General features: G+C 40.0%; 1 pseudogene; it reads right to left on the bottom strand.

The window, feature by feature from the left end:
• Nucleotides 1-1,365: 1,365 nt before the first annotated feature.
• Nucleotides 1,366-7,911, bottom strand: LOC140926188 (nuclease-like; annotated as a pseudogene).
• Between the last annotated feature and the right edge of the window lie 8,305 nt (nt 7,912-16,216).

The raw sequence follows: 16,216 nt of genomic DNA, 5'->3' as shown, positions 1-16,216 counted from the left end.
AAATATGTCTCGTGATGGTACGTAGACTATGATAGATAATTGAGCGTAAAATTGAAGCGAATGGGAGGGATTTTATTTTTTATTAGTTTGTATTCTTTGTATTTCCAATATTTCTTGATATTCTTAGTTACAACTTATAGATATTTGAGCTTAAACTGGAAACGGATGGAAGGGGTTTTCTTCTTATTGGCTTGTATTCTTAGTTCTCCTTGATAGGCGTCTCCAATTAGTTTCTTGTAAACTAGAACGAAATACACGTTAATAACACCTTAATTTTCCTAATGACAATAACTGTCATTAAAAAAATTCGTCATTTTAATTAATTTTTATTATTTTTGAACGTTCCTAACCGGTGGGCTAACGGCTTCAAGAAGTAACGATGTAAGGGTTTAAGAGAACATCGACAAAAATCAAACGCTTTGAGTAACAGTTCAACAAAAAGAGTTTCAACGACTATTACACAATTTCGTGGGGTGGCTAGAAAACACAGACCTCGAAAACCCAGACCGCAGACAGCAGATCTTGAAAACGCGGACCTCGAAAACGCAGACCTCGAAAATGCAGACCTCGAAAACACAGACCTCGAAAACGCAGACCGCGAAATTACAAGTCATATTTAAGGCTTTAAGACCTACACATTTGATGTGTTTTCCCTATATTTTTTGGCTACTGGCGTGCCGAATTTGCTTCTTTTCTTCGCTGTATGATGTTTAACTACATTGGGTTCGGGTACGGTGCGAATATGGCTGGGCAGGCAACAGTTGAACGCACGCTTCTTTTGTTGATCCCGGATTGCGTGATGACCAGTCACGACCAGTATTCAAGCACATCGCTCTTGTTGCCAGTCGCACAGGACCCAGAAGCGCGGGCAAATTCGTCACTCAATGCTTCACGTGACTGAGAATAATCGAAAAATAAGATAGTTATCTGATCTGGTCATCCTGCCCTGGATTGGGTTATTTTCGCACTCTCTCTTTATGTATCAGAAAGGGTAAAGAAGATGTTCTTCATCTATCACTGCTTTTAGGGTGTCTTTCTGTGGTCTCCTGTTATATATCCCCCCACTCAGTTTTTTAAAGCTAAATACATGTCTTTTGTTTTGTTTAGTGTTTTTTCATTTTTATTGTTGTTCTCATTGAAATCACCCGGCGTTTTACTACTGAGTTTAACTTTTATTCAATGAAGCACTGAAGTAAAATGCGGCGAAGCGTTCGTTTAAAAAGGCAGTGTTGACAAAATGCAATTTCGTTGGACAGGCAACAAGGAGCAACAATGAAAACAGCCATATTCGCACCGAACCCAAACCTAATATAGTTGAACATCAAACAGCGATAAAGAAGCAAATTCGGCACGCCCGTTCCAGAGTCATTTTCCGGCCATCCCGGGAAGGATGACATGATTATGTCCATTCCCACAAGCGACATTTCCTGGAAACAGCCTAACGTTCTGGTTCGGCACATCAATGTCTAAATTGACAGCTGAATTGACGATGTCATATCTCAGTATACTTTCCAGTGTAGGTACGGTTATTAGCAGTCCATTCGCCAGCTGATCACCATCTAGAAAGCGAGCGTTCGGGATATTGTTTCCAATCACGGCAAAATTCCGGACGTTACCATTTAGATGCACACAACAGCCAGCAGTCCACATTAAATTGGGAATAACTACACTATATCGGGAGGATCATTCCCATCTACGTGTAGTCGGTCAATTGGTTGAAAAACTGGTTGAAGCCCACCGTCGATTTTCCAAACCTGAGTAAATGCAGTGCCGGTTAAAAGATACAAAGTGCCGGTACACCGCAGCGCATAACCTCGTATACTCCCCTCAATCCTGCTCCACCTACCTCTGTTAAAATATGGAAATTGTGGCACGGCGTTTGTATATGTGTAGGTGGAAATAAATCGATTGATGGTACTAGAAAATGTATGTCCTGGGACCAAATGACCTCTGTCATATCCTTGACCCTGGTATAGCAGCTTGCTACCTTGTCTCTGGATTCCTTTGTATTTTAGAAAAGAATTAAAATTAATTTGCTATCAAGAATAGTTCAAAGTTTATCTACCTACACATTCCACTCACAACTAGGCACTATGCCACTATGAAAATGTGTTAGTCAGGAGACCTAAAGGATAGATAGTAAATAGATCAAAGTTTACTTGAAAGATACTATGGTTGTTGATTAGAGTTTTTAGTCATGAAAAGGGCAACGACACTTTTAGTGCGTTTCTCTGTCACCATTGCACGACTACAAGGTGAAATGGCAGTGATGCGACGTTGTAGTGAGTATGGAGGACGTAGCCACACGGCGGAGAATTTTTCTTTGTCATTCTGAACTTAAACATAGTCTATAACAATTAAACCAACACTTGAGAGAGTTGGAATAATCCCGAACGCGCATGCATCCGCTCAGTGTGAGTGACACTTTCTCTTCTGTCATCGTGTTGCTATCGATTAAAACTCCTTACTGACGTCATATGATGTAAAATCACAAGAATAATAAATCACTCATTTTTTTTTCTTTTCTCCGTATTTTCTCAGTCAAAAATGTTTCAGCTGCGACGTAACAAAGGCAAGCCCAATTCAGAGGCCCTATTTTTATGAGCCGTTTTAATTCTAAACGGTCAATTAATTCTGCGGCTCACAGGGTGCAGAGGAGTTATTTGTAGCCTTGATTGTTGATTGCATTCTCGACCCCAGTGCTTACGGGTTTGGGAATGCGCACGTAAGCTCTCTTGATCTATCTCCTCTACATGCGCAGAGAAGCTCTGGGTCGAGATTGTGTTGATTATAGTTAAATTTTACGGTTAATACCACGCATCACCTTTGTTTTTGCACTGTAGAATCAAGCAAACCGTCATTCGATCTTCTTATCAACCTAGCAAAGATCTAATGCTCAGGAAAACCGCTGAAAGTAATGACTGGGGACGAAAGAGTCTCTTTTTCTTCTCGGCACTTCCGTGCCTAGCTCGGAAAGCTTTGCTTTCCGAATGTGTTCCCTTCGGGCGACTTTCGTTCCCACTGAGCATTAGATAATATTTTACCAGGTTTGTAACACGATCGCATGACCGTTTGATAGGTCGTGTTCCGGTGTATGACATTTGCAGACTGCAGACTGCATACCAGGAGAAAGTAGCCTCGGAACAAGGCAAATCGACAATGGCTCTTTTAACCGGCCAATCATTGCTCGTACCAAGAGCCATTATGGCTCTTGCTTGTACTCAAATCTGGTACACAGGATGGGCCCCGGTAGAATATGGATTTTGGCGCTGTTTCGCAGACACACTTAACCAGAGTTTAGTTGCATCTGTGCAGCAGGCTAAATTGCTAGACTGTTGCAATGGATTTATAAGCGAGTTTGTGACATCGGCAGACATTATTCTGCTCTTTCAATACGAGTAGAACAGCCAACAGCTCCTTTGGCAATGAGGTCGATGTATAAATTTGCGTGCAACATATAAACTTCGCTTCTTGGCCTTACTTCTCATTTTTTTTATAAGCTGGGAACAAGGTAATGTTGATGGCGACGCCACCTTTATTACGATATTTTTGGTTTCATTCAATTTACAGTCTTGCCGGCCTGCAGTCTGCAGTCTGCAGTCTGCAATCTACAAATGTCAGATTGCAGTAAAATTCTCGCTTCGCTTGCTATCACAAATAATTCCGCTGCGCCCTGTGATCGGCTCAGCCGTTCTTCACGTGTCCAGCAAAAATGCTACAGGAATCAAGTACTAGGTAACTAAAGATGTCCTTTAAATTCTCTGCTTCAAAAATCTGGGAAACTGTACTGACTACTTGGCCTCAAGTCTCTGCCATATCATGAGTTTAAGAAAGAATGGAAGTGCTATCTTCTAATCAATCAAATCTGATCTTAGCTTTGCTTATATGTTCTATCACTGATATCATTTGAGCTTTTATTTCCTCTCTTGCTGCTACCAATTATCTGACCATGACGGTGTCCAACAAGAAAGCTATTACTACTTTGGACACTGTACACAAATGAACTTAATGTCTTTTAGCTTAATGATTATTTATCAGCTACTTTGTTCTCCTCCTTACGTACCCTTGTGTAAATGCCTTATATGGTGTGAAAAAAACAAAGATTGCATTTGAAGATTGAAGATTGCCCTTGTTTAAAATTGAGCATATTTACACCACTAGGGATCGACCGCACAATATTTGCAGCATAGCGATCGAAGAACCGGCAACCAGCAATAACAACAATCCAGAAAGATAACGCTCCTAACCACTCAAATTTGCCAGCACGGGTTCCCTGGTAGTTAAGTGGTTCAAGTTCTACCTTAGTTCTCACTTAATACTCGTGAAAAATAAAATTCCTAAAAATCCTCTTAAAATCCCAACAAATCCTTACAAATCGCCAAATTAAATAGTCGTGAAATACGGCTCATGATATTTTTTTTCTTTTTTTTCCCTACATCATGTTAGCAGAAAGGTATTTTACTTTTCACTGAATAGCTTACCTGGGGTTGGACACCAATCGTATGCATCCCTTTGTACAAAATTTAATGTTTGCTGTGTTAGGGTGTAGGCTGAAAACACTGCAATTCCCAAATGTTCATCAAACATTGTGGCATAGTAAGTGTTCTGAGGCTGCTGATTTAGTGTCGCCGGTTGACAGATGTATCTTACGTTGCCGTTTTGGTTTGTTCTTAAACCCTCTGGTGGCATGGTTGTCCGCCTACGAAGAATTGGGTGTAGCAAGGCCGATCAGGATTAAGGAAACCATACGGATCATTCGGTAAGGGACCGGTCATTATTTATCACCTGGGGGGGGTCGGAGGATTTTGGGGGGGATCACTTGATTTTTAAGAGAACAGAGGGGGGGATCAGTCGTAACTGAGAGCCCAAAAGGGGGGGATCACTGAAAATTTTGGAAGGATTCAGAGGGGGGACCACTCAAATCTGCTTGAACAATGCCAGTTTGAAAGCATACAACATAAATGTGCCCATTTTGCTGGGAGATGATAGCATTTGCAATCTCAATTTGTTCTAACACAACTTTATTTAAAAAACGGAAGTCTGTCACACTGGCGAATGTGTGCATTTCAATTTATATCGAGAAAGCTTTGTTTTAACGCTTTTATATTTTTCCTTTTATAACGTGCTCATGACTTAGCTAATATTCATCTTTAAACATGACAGGTGAATTCTAAATTGTGAACTATATAAACTTCTGATAACTGAAACATTGTAAAAAAGCGTGTTTGTTTAAACATAAACCATTTATCGCCTCTCCAGGAATGGCCGTCCTGTGTCAGCTCTATACTAAATTCGATTCAACTGCTTCATCTGCCTCATCTTGAGCCTCATCATCCCATTCAACAACTTCATTTGCCTCTTGAGCCTCGTCATCCGATTCAACAGCAACATTTAGTCCCCTTCGGCAGGTTGACCCTGGACTTTGTGCCATTAAAATGGCCGCTACTTGCTCTAGATTTTTTGCTAGGGTCGTGCTAAAAATACCCTTTTCTAGTAGCCATAGCAAAGGGTCTAGATGCAAACGCCTTGTTAGTTTCTTAGCAAAGTCAGCATTGATGCTATCTACAGGAGTAACTCTATCATTCTCTTCGATTGAACCAAAAATTTGCCCCGCGACCTCGATTGAGGTCAAGTTTCCTAAGAGATGACGTGCCCTCTGCTTGAGTCGCTTGTCCTTGGTTTTTCGGACCTTCCTCTTATTTTCCTTCTTTCTTCTTGATCATGACATTGTTGATTTTCTCGCGCACAAAGGAAACTTCTTTGACAGGTTAATATGCGCTGTTGTCAACTTGTTGGATGCGGACTGAAGTTCCTCGTGCAGTGTAGTGATTCGCCTATGTGCTTCTTCTAAATAGGCCAACTCATCGCCTGCAAATGACTTAATAGAGTGTGGTCCTCTGAAAATTGTCGCTAAATATGACCTGCTGATAGGGACTTGGCGGACTGCTATTTGGCAGTCTAAAAAAAGTAACTTTGCAGTTTCAAGCACTGATTGCAGTTTCAAGCACTTTGCAGTTTTAAGCAAGATTGCTTGTATGTCAACTGAATTCAGATGTCTGGATCCAGACTAGAAAAAGACACGGATCAAGAGACACTTTTAAAAAAAAGACTGCGCGATAACGGCTTTATTATGCTGTAAGTACATCATAGTTAGAAATACTATCTGTATATGAACGTTTAAAACACTAAATATACACGTCGAAAGGTGAATATGGGTACAAAGACTTGGGGGGGGGGGGGGGATCACGAAAGTTATATATAGTTATGAGGGGGGATCACTTCAATAAAATAACATTTAAAGGGGGGATCGGCTAAATTTCATCGTGTTTAGCCCAAAATCCTCCGACCCCCCCCAGGCGATAAATAATGACCGGTCCCTAAAACTCTTCGACTCCCTGAGACATGTTGGATGTTGCCTCCTGTACTGTCGTTCTTACCTCCAACTAGTAAAGGGCCACTCTTTCCTAGAGGTTAAATGGAATGGGAAAAAAAAAAAAGAGAGAAAAAATTAATATTCAGTTTTAGTCACTCGTTTGGGATTTCGTTTCAATTACAGTTGATGTTAACCTAAGGGACTATCGACTCCGAAGGGATGTCTGAAATTCAGGCTTAGTTGATGTATGAAATCAAGAGCCATAATGGGTATATATCACTTAGCCTGTGAACAGGCCTTTGGTCGAGCGGGGAACTGGGGAGAGGGAAAAGCGAAAAGGCATGAAGACAAACATTTGGGACCGCCATTCCACGGCACCCGCTGTGCATCAGATCCTGATGCAAGTTCTTATTGGCGAGAACACTGACTGTAGACAGGTCTGATTGACATCAACTTTTCGGTCGGCACGTAGTACACGATTTGATCACAATTATGATCCACCGTAATTTTAAGCCTTTAAACGTAACAGTTTATAGAGCTTTAGACGTTGACAAATAGATAGGTCTGTTGACAATAGAGTTAAATTTTTAGCCCAATCTACAAAATATTTTCTTCAACTTAAAATTTATTGGTCAGAAACCATAAAGATTATTTATGCTCCATGTTCCTTTAGATAGTATTATTGAGTCTGTTATGGCTGTTGGTGGAGTCTTGCTTTGGGTGAGCTCTGTTTGCTGGGATACCCAATAATGACAATTCCAGTTTGGGATAAATTTGGCCACAAGAGTGGCCGTTTATTTCATTTAAGCATTGTTTTCACCGAATTCCCTCAAAAATCAGCCAATTTATTGTACTTCAATCCAAAGTGGAAAGAGGATCATAAAAACTTTTGCAAGCAATATATTAAAAAAAAAAAACAAGAAAACTTCCAAGAAGATTAATTAAGCGCGAAATACAATTTAAACTGTATAGCTTGTGAGAGAAAAGTGAAACATCTACAAAATAATAACAAGGGCAGAAGAAAAAGAGATTGTCAGCTATTTTCACAACGTACAAACGTGTCCAGTATCATCTATTTATGTAAGCCCTTTTTTATATCAGATACAAAATTTAGTTGCCACTAATAAGTAACTCGGCTCTTAAATACGGTACAAAAGAAATGGACTTTATGGTTAGTAGCGTACCATCACAACTGAAAAAATGTATTTTTTTCATACTTCACTACAATTTCTAAATTTTCCCTTTTTGCAAATACAAGACAAACACTTTTCTAGGCTCGAGCATAACAATTTTCTTACCATTCTCCATTCTCATAAGCGAGCTTTCAGCCGAACTGACACAGGATTTCATCAGGAAAATAATTAGCACGAACGGCAAAACTTTCACATAGAAAGGTTCCATATTAAGTGAGGCCAGAGATTAAAACTGCGTCGAGACTGAAGCTAGGACTAGAGAGCCAGCACTCAGGCAAAATGGAACAAGTTTGCCTAGTTATGAATTTGCTTATGCCCAGCAAATTCAAGACCTCAGCTAATCAAATAAATTTTGTCCAATCACATTGTAGGACGATAATTTCATCTCGATTTGTTCATCATTATACATTCAAAATATTTACTGTTAATGTAGATTTAATTTAAGACACCATGTGATAATGGCGAAGCAGGTCATCAAACATGAATGGAATTTTGCTATTGATGCGTGAAAGCTGCAGATATATAATTTATACGATTGATTTTCCAGAATAAATATCTTAAAGTGTCAAAAATAAGGACTGATCGATCTAAAAAGATGTTTCTGGTAAACAACACTTCTACAGTGTGGAAGAAAACGCTACTGAGAATACGCTATAATTATTCTACCCCCGAATATGTCCTATCACTCATAGGTTCATCAATTTACGGGACAGGTAAAGCTTTTAAAGTACTAAATTTCAAGGCAAAGTGGAATTTCGCTGGTTATTTTCTGACAACTTTCCCTAGAAGCAAACCTAAGCCTCGCTTTTAATCAGTGCAAATACAATCAACTTCCACCTTTCGGGGACCTCGCTTTTACGGCACCCCGATGTAATACGGACAGTAGCTAAATCTCCGGTACAACTGGTTAAGGCGAATTTGAATAAAACACACGCTGGTCTTTTGGGACTCTCTCGCCCCGACTTCCGGAATCCGGAAAATTTTTCTTGCGGAATCCGGAATACAGCTCAAGGAATTTGGCTCCCACTAACGACTGAAATCTACAAGAATCCAAGTTCCAGTGACAAAGAATCGTCCGGGTCCGGATTCTAGTACTTGGAATCTACCAAACTGGGGATTTTCCAAAGTGGACGAATTTCAAGTTCTTGTAACATCTCCCAGTCATATTTCCCTAATTTTGGACATTTGGTATTGAAAGCTCTTTAACCAAAAAACTAACAAAAAGAATACATTTGTTTCTCGGAAATTGTAGTGGTTATGTGGAATCGGGTAGCACAACTTCGTCTCGTCCAATTCAGTCTGTAATCAAACTAGTAATTATAACGAATCGGACTACTACTTCGCGATCGTCTGATTTTGTTAATCACTTGTATGATTACAGACCGAATTGGACTTCACCCAGTCCTTTTACAAATATTAATCGTACTTTCAGGCACTTTTATATAATCGTAGGATAAGATTTATTACGCGATTAGTGAGTTGCGACCACGCTTTTTGACTTGATCGGTCCTAACCAAAATTGTTGTAGCCAAGATGAGCTGTATAAATGAATGTAGTACAATATGAGTGAACTTATATATAAACGATTTGATGGCCAATGCTGTTTAGCGAAAAAACTAAGACACCGTAAGATAACGACGGAGTTGCATGTTTTATTACTTGGAGAGTTTCAAACTCAGTTAACCATGCGTGTTCTGTTGTTTGTGTCGGTTAGAATACATAATAGACCTAATAGGCCCCTCGCGGCAAATTTAAAGTCGTCCTATTCCTTTGTTACGCAAGTTTTGCAGCAAAGAAAAACCAGAAGAGTCACTGGCAGGCGTTCATTTCTTTTGAAAATCAGCAGGGTACTTCTTTATACAACAAACAAACAAATCCATATGCTAACTCTGAGGATAAGCAGGAGCCCATCAAATGGAGCCTCCATCTCCCACACAAGCCCTTGGAGTCAACCCTTTCCCGAGTAGATTTATAATTAGAACAGTTCCCAGGGGAGATCAGACTTCGCGCGCCGACGGTGGGGAGAGCCAATCACAACGACGAAATGACACTGCTATTGTACTTCATCAAACAGCAGGAAATTCGGTGTTGACAGGCCAAACACAATCACAAGCTAGTGAAACGTGACTTTGGCGTTTTCATCCCTCAGAGATTTTCTTTTTTTTTCTTTCTAGCGGGTAGATTATACTGTGGAGAGTTTTAAACTCTGACTATGTAAACTTAATTTTGGTTGCTTGTCTCGCACATTAAGAGGCCAAGAAGCTGGTCTGTTACATGCATAATGATTAACTACTACCTGCAGTCTGAAGTTCTGACAGAATTCGTTTTCTTTAGCCAATTTTTTGAGCGTTAAGGTTCTTATTTCGGCTAAATGACTCAATATTAATCAAATTTCTAGTTTTTCAAGGTTTTTTTTCCGAAATGCGTTTATCTGAATAAATACTTGTAGTCCTTGTGGTTGTTTTGTCCGTCAGCTAGTGTGATGATTCCCTCCTATGTTTTGTAACGCCGGGCCCAGCCATTGTTTTCTCGCAAAAAAGTGATCTACAGATGCGAATTCGAAGGAAGGAATTGAGCCTAAACTTTTACATAAACTGCTGAGAATTGTCCTGTTGGTCAGTCATAATTCTTTTGGCGCAGATACAATCCATTTTGTTTTTCTTGAGATAAGTGGGTCTTTGGACTGGAGCGCGATGTCACAAATTCTTCCGTTAGCAAATTAGTTTTGAGTTAGCTTCACGGTCGAGCAACTGTTGTCTTCTGTTCAACTTTTCAAGTGCCAGTTTTATCAGGCAACTCTCATGGTGATACAAGTCAGTTGCCATCTTTGACATCTTTAAGTGAAATATTCAGCTTCCGATTATTTCCCCGCGAAAACATGAAGTGCGGAGAAGTGCATGAAAATGGGCTATTTTCAAGAAAAAATGCCAACAGCTTTACTACAGGTATAAGCCTCCAAAAAATCTCATTCTCCTCTTTAATACGTTATCTACAAAAGCTACATGCTAACTAAAACGAAACAGACGTAGTTAGCACCCCAACCCGCCTAATGTGCGTGCCGGTAGCCGGTCTCAGGCCATTATCTTTTGTTTTATACCCTTTGTTATCAATAATGAACTAGCACGTAAGAAAGATCCCGGCTGTAGGTAGCGCAGAGTCATAGAAAGATAGAAATAAACAAGGTGAAGTTCAACTATGATTATTTCACCTTTTTTCTGTGAAAATGGTGACTGCTTGCCAGTAGATTGTAGAAAATGTTTACGGCTTGATCGTGGCTTGCCAACTGAATTTTTAATATCATTTTAAACTTAAACCGGTTTTATTTGCTAGTAGGAAATATGATTTACAAATACTTTTGACATAAAAAATTGCGGAGGAAGAAAAACCATCGCTTACAATGATTTATGATTACAAAAATGGCTAAAACGAAGATGCTTCAACGCTAGCTTTATAACGCGTTAAAGATTACCTATTTCTCATGCAGTTAAGATAACAGACATATCCTTCAAACGTCTTGTTTTAAGTTTTCAGTTAAAATCTCTCGGCTCAGTGGATACCAGTTTTTTCGCTGACTGAAACCCTTTGTAAAAGCGCCGTCATCGATGAGTAGTCAATGTTTTACTTCATGCAATAGACGGGAAGAAATTACTATAGACAATATTCGCATTTCCTGACGGTCCTGGGACGAGTAGGTCTTGAGAATGAATGCGAGGCTATCTAAAGAACCTCATGCAGTCTGAGGCTTAGACTTGCTACAAGTCGACCTCTACCTCTTGGCGAGCGGAGCGAGCCTTTCTGAAGTGAAAAAGCTGTTCGTAGAAGCCTTCTTTTATTTTTCGTGAGGTTCATAGTATTTTAAAGTGGATTGGTTATTATGTTTTTATTGGTTTACACTTGTAAAGTTGGCTGAAAAGCCATTTTAATGAAGACAAGTAACAAGCTAAGCTATATACTACTACTACTGCTACTAGAAGAAGAACTATAAGCCAGCGGTCACAAAGCAAGCAGCTCGCTTCTACCAATACCTAATTCCAAACGTAGTGTTAAGAAACACTGCTGTTTTAGTTTTCTATGAAAGAAAGCTAACTCTTTTGCAATCGCATGCAATGTGGCGCATATCAGGGGCCACCTGTGTCTTCTACATGAATTATGTACTAACTGCATTCTTTTAAATTTTCATTAGGATTTTAGTTTGTTTATAAAGTCAACACTCTCTTAAGCGACACCTCGGGAATTTTAAGTGGTCTTAACTAGGGCTGGTTGTTTACGAGATGGGCTCTTGTATTAAAAGCGAGGGCGGTCGCTCGAGAGCTTTTAGCAGAAAGCTTTGTATATGATGTTACCAGTTCCCAATTACTCAGCTAAATGGCATTTTAATAATATTACTACAAAGATTTAAAGTCAACGAATCATTAGCGTTTATTTCCTCTATCACTCTAAATGTGATCACGAGAAATGTCCCTTTTTACTACGTATTTACTGATTGGTCTTGAGGAAATAATAAGGATCGTAAGTGGACTAAGTGTTTCAGGGAAGTTATGATAACGTACTTGTTTCCTGGAGATATTCCTAGGGAAAATGTACTGAATCTGAATTTATCCTCCGCAAGCTGAATCCTTTTGAGTTGTAACCTTTAGAAATCGAGTCCACGAAGCATGTAGTCCAGTCGGGGAATTTTGGGCACAGCTCGTGTTTCTTTAAATTTAATACCGTTAGTGATTTGTAGTCACTGTAAATGAAACGAGAAAGATAGTCATATTTCTTAGAGGGAGTCCTTGTTTGGCTTGCATGAGAAATTTATGATCTAATATGGAACGAACCGGAAAACCATGTCAGATTTAAAATAGTTCATGCAGTTGTGGGAGCTGACCATATTCTTCAACGTTTTAAGCCAAGTAGCCTGAATTTCAGACGATTGGTCCGAGTCGTTTTTACACCTCAGCAATGTTTTTGCTTTAGAATCTGTAAGTTGATGTGTTGAGAACTTTGTACTTAAATGAATATTCCGGTCTTAAGATTCTCGTACTTTTTCATTGACTCAATTAATTGGTAAAAGGACTTCGTGTCGTACATGCAATTCAGAAAATCAGGCTCGTAATTTCAAATTTCAAATTTCGCCAAATTGCTCCTTAAATTGTGCTTCACTCAGTCCAATTACCATTACCAAGAATTTTAATCCTTCATTGCAATTATCTTACTTTAGGTTTTTTAGAGTATAGTTTTATTCAGTCGTAGCTGGATCTTTGAGGAAAGGCTCAGCATATTATAAACTGCAGTCACCGTATTTCCTCAAATCAGTGCCCACGCTCCATTAAGCACCCTCTCTCTAATAAGAGGGTCTCAATGGGGTTAACCGATAGGCGTAAAACGGCCAAAAATTTAGCCGATAGCCGTAAAAATTAAAAAAATTTAACGGTTAGCCGTAATAGCCGTAATAGCGTAAAAAAGAGTTCACCGTAAAAGAAAGTGTTCCCTAGATTTGCTACTTTTAAGGAAGGTACTAAACTCACTTATGGTTGCGTTTTTTATTTCCCGGCTAGTGTGACTCCGTACGCACGTTAGGTGAAACGCCTTTTAGGTGTTAACCAAGACCTAGGCTCCATTTCCGGCGCTTTCTTGGGGAACTAATTTTTTCCACCGCGAAAGTGTGGCTTCTTGCTGGGGATTAATATTTGCAATTTTCAGGAGGCCGTGCCCTCAAAACAGTAGTGAAACAACACGCAGAAATGTCACTGTTTGTAAAACACGTTGCCGATAAACAACATTTCCCTGTTTTTCTCGGACGCTACGGTAGACATCGCTATGCCTAGTCCCTGTTCGGCGTCTTCCCACGCAATCTCGGTCAAGGCATTTCAGTGGCGAACTCGCTCGGACCACATGACCCGAAAGGCATCAGCCGCGCGGAATAATGCGGCCTACGGACAAGGCAACGGCAAGACAGTCGTTCCGTACAGTCCTTCGCTACCATTAGAAACACTGGACACGGGAATTTTGTTATTGGCCGTTTTCACACTAGACCTAGAAATGGATCATCCGTCTGAGACTAGCCTGTGTACAGTCGCTCCCTCCCCACAGACACCCCTTCTACGATTTTTTTCTGAGGGGAGGGGGCGGCTGTACACAGGCTATCTGGAACGGATAATCCTGTCTTCAAAAGTCAGGCGGATTGTTTATTCAAAATTAAAACTATTCCATTGCCAAATTAAGACGTATCACCTATCTGACGCGAATCATGATCAAACGGATAACCCGTCTCACACGAATAATTCTTCTCTAGTGTGAAAACGGCCATTTCTGTTATAATGAATGTCGCGCCCCGGCATTGAGTTGGGCGTTCGCGTGTCTGCTTTTGCTTTTTCACAAAGATTATTTTTAAATTGACTATTGACATTTCTATGTGTAAAATAATATCAGAAGTGCAATACTTTATAAAAAGTATGATCTATCAAATGTTAAAATTGTTCAAAAGAATAGCTTATTTCATCCCGAGATGATCCGAAGACCTTTATTTTGATTTAAAGATACAAAAAATACAGGTTAATTAATATTTAACTTTTTGAAACAAAAGAAGTTAATTTTTAACTTTTTCGTTAACCGTAACTGAAAAAAATTAACCGATAGCCGTAGAAGAGCCAAAATTTTAGCCGATAACCGTAAAAGCCACCACCCCATTGAGACCCTCTAATAAGCGCCCAACCCTAGGACAAAATATCAGACAAGCACCCCCTCGAACAAGCGCCCACCTCCCCTCCCCCGTCACACTCTTTTAATGCGGGGATACAAAGAAACCTGTTTCTATTGCCACTTTATTGATAACCCGGTGTGTCTGAAACTGTACACATGGGACTAAGGTACGCTTGATTATCAACATGAGAAGTAAGAGGGTCCCAATGGGGTCAACCGATAGCCGTAAATCAGCCAACCTAATACAAGAATCGAAATAGCTAGATATGAGCCGGATGTTTCCATTTGTCCTTTCACTTGCCTTAAGGCGTATTTTAATAGCACAAAAGTTTTGCGTAAAGATGAAACGAAATTATTTGTTAGTTATGTTAGGCCACATAAACCTGTCCCCAGGGACACAATTTCCAGGTGGACTAAGGAAACCCTCCACCTTCGTGGGGTGGATACCAAAGTGTTCTCCGCCCATAACACTAGGTCGGCCTCTGTTTCAAAAGCCAGTAAAAAAGATTTCCCTGTTCACGAGATCATGGCCAGGGCTGGCTGGAAATCCGCAGAAACTTTTCATAAATATTACAATAAGCCTGTTATTCAAGAAAACAGTGTGGCCTCTGCTGTTCTGGGCGCTAGCCCACACTAGGCCTTTCGTCACGTCTACTTTGGACCTGATCGGGATTAGCAAATTAGCAAGTTTACATATGGAAAAAAAAAAAACACTGTTGTGTTATATTGTGTTTATTATTGGAGTTGCTTTTGCCAGATGCTACTCTGCATATGCCCTTGGGTTATCTGTACCTCTCGTTGGGCCTAAGTCGATAGCCGTAAAAATTGAAATTTTAACCGTTAGCCGTAAATACTAGGTAAAAATGAGTTAACCGTAAAAGATGATTGTTCCCTAGAGTTGTTAATTTTAAGGAAGGGGCTAAACCCTCCCATGGTTGCGTTATTTTTTTCCCCTAAGTGACCCTCTATACGCACGTTAGGCCAAGCGCTTTTAAGTGGTGACCTAGGGGCTAGGCTCCATTTCCGCCACTTTTTCCATAGCGAAAATCTGGCTTCTTGCTGGGGATTAAATTTTGCAATTTTCAGGAGGTCGTGCCTTCGAAATACTAGTGAAACAACACCCGGAGATGTGACTGTTTGTAAAACACGTTGCCGATAAACAACTATTCCCTGTTTTTCTCTGTCGCTACGGTATACATTGCCGCTCAGTCCCTGTACGGGGCCCGGAGGGGCACTCCCATACATTACCTATAGGGGTATGTGCCGCCCAACGGGGTCATGATTTTGAAGCTCCTGATTTAGAACGGGGTATCCATTTCATAGGCGTTTTCTAGAACGGGGTATAAAAAATTGTGGATCAGATCATGAAGAAGCATTTATTTGATGTATAAATCGGACAAATATAGAAATATCTTTTTAAAAAAAAAGGGCGATTTCAATTTACAAACTTTCTAGAACGGAGTATAAAAAATTGGCCCATTTCTAGAACGGGGTATCAGTTTTAGGGCGAATTCTAGAGCGGGGTACCAAAAAATCGGCCCATTTCTAGAACGGGGTATCAATTTTAGGGGAAATTTTTTTTAGAACGGGGTGCCAATTTGGAGTCCCGGGCGGCACATACCCACCCAAAAAATACCCAAGTGCCCCCCCCCCCCCCCCGGGGTACGGGGTCTTCCCATACAATCTCGGTCAAGGCATTTCGGTGGCGTATCTTAGAAAAAAACTCGCTTAGACCACGTGACCCGAAACGCATTAGCCGCGCGGAATAATTGATTTTTCACAAAGATAGTTTTAAATTGACTATTGACATTTCTCTGCGTAAAATAATATTACAACTAGAACACTTTATGAAAAGTATGATTTATCAAATGTTAAAATTTTTCAAAAGAATAGCTTCATTTTATCCCAAGATGATCCTAAGACCTTTATTTTTCCTTTGAAGGTACGAAAAATACAGGTTTATTAA

Source organism: Porites lutea, chromosome 2 (assembly GCF_958299795.1).
Source record: "Porites lutea chromosome 2, jaPorLute2.1, whole genome shotgun sequence".
NCBI lineage: Eukaryota > Metazoa > Cnidaria > Anthozoa > Scleractinia > Poritidae > Porites > Porites lutea.
This window is presented reverse-complemented; position numbering and strand designations above follow the sequence as displayed.